Genomic DNA, 262 nt, shown 5'->3' with positions numbered 1-262 from the left:
CCCACCCCCACAGGGCCACTCCCCCCCATCCCCCACCCCGCGCCTCCTCTGCGCAGACGCTGGACTCCATCTGTCTCCCTGGCTGCCAAGGGCAGAACTGTCACGGTGCCCACCGCCCCACCGCAGCCCACTGCGAAGAGAGCAGCAGGCCCTGCACCCGGCGCGGGTGACAGCGTGATTTATAGCTCGGTTAATCTGCATAGACAGTGGAACCTCGGAGCAGCCCACGGAGCCGCTCACTCTGAGACCGAAGGCTGAGTCA

This window comes from Dipodomys ordii, unplaced genomic scaffold (genome assembly GCF_000151885.1).
Source record: "Dipodomys ordii isolate 6190 unplaced genomic scaffold, Dord_2.0 Scaffold66, whole genome shotgun sequence".
Lineage (NCBI taxonomy): Eukaryota > Metazoa > Chordata > Mammalia > Rodentia > Heteromyidae > Dipodomys > Dipodomys ordii.
Note: the sequence above shows the minus strand (reverse complement) of the source record.